Source organism: Cucurbita moschata, unplaced genomic scaffold (assembly GCF_002738365.1).
Source record: "Cucurbita moschata cultivar Rifu unplaced genomic scaffold, Cmos_1.0 Cmo_Scf00195, whole genome shotgun sequence".
NCBI classification, from domain to species: domain Eukaryota; kingdom Viridiplantae; phylum Streptophyta; class Magnoliopsida; order Cucurbitales; family Cucurbitaceae; genus Cucurbita; species Cucurbita moschata.
This window is the reverse complement of record NW_019268711.1, coordinates 45,615-46,344: the sequence shown is the minus strand read 5'-3', so window position 1 is coordinate 46,344 and position 730 is coordinate 45,615.

Genomic DNA, 730 nt, shown 5'->3' with positions numbered 1-730 from the left:
TCTTGGAAACTATGAGGATTCCTCTCCTTTCTTGACATAAAGAATTACTTTTTCGGGACATGGACCATAAACAGTCATCTACTCTTACTCCTACTCCCTTCTCTAAGAATCAACATAGCATAATCATTCCATTAAGGCCGAGGTAGTCTTATAAAGGAAGATGAGGGTACCACTTTCAAATCATTCCATGAGGACTTGAGAAAGTTTTGTAAAAGAAGATGAGGGTACCACTTTCTATTGCAGAATTTCTATGTGAATAGAGAATGAACCATATTCTTGGGAGATAATATAGAGCCTCGAGCCTAACTTCAAAGGCATTACACAAATTTTTCTATGATATTTTTTCTAGGAACTCTTTGTTATGTTGTCCGCTGAAGGTTTCAGGAAAGGGACACAGATTCTTGATTGCACTGATCTCCCAATAGAAGTTTTACCTAGGTCATCTGTCGTCACAACCCTTTTAAGGAAGATGCGCCCAAATAATTAGTGAACAATAACATTTAAAGAAGTTTCAGAGAGTGAGAAGAAGATTGTGATTGAAGTTGCCCTAAGTAAAACTTCTTTAAATGTCTTAGCCAATCATGACCTCATAATGAGGAGTCTCCTCGACAACAATAACATATGGACAACAAATGTCTTAGTCAATTGTGACGGTCATGATTACTCAAGGCGTGTCGCCCAAATAATCGGTAAACAATAACATTGCCCAAATAACCGCCTTGGACAACAA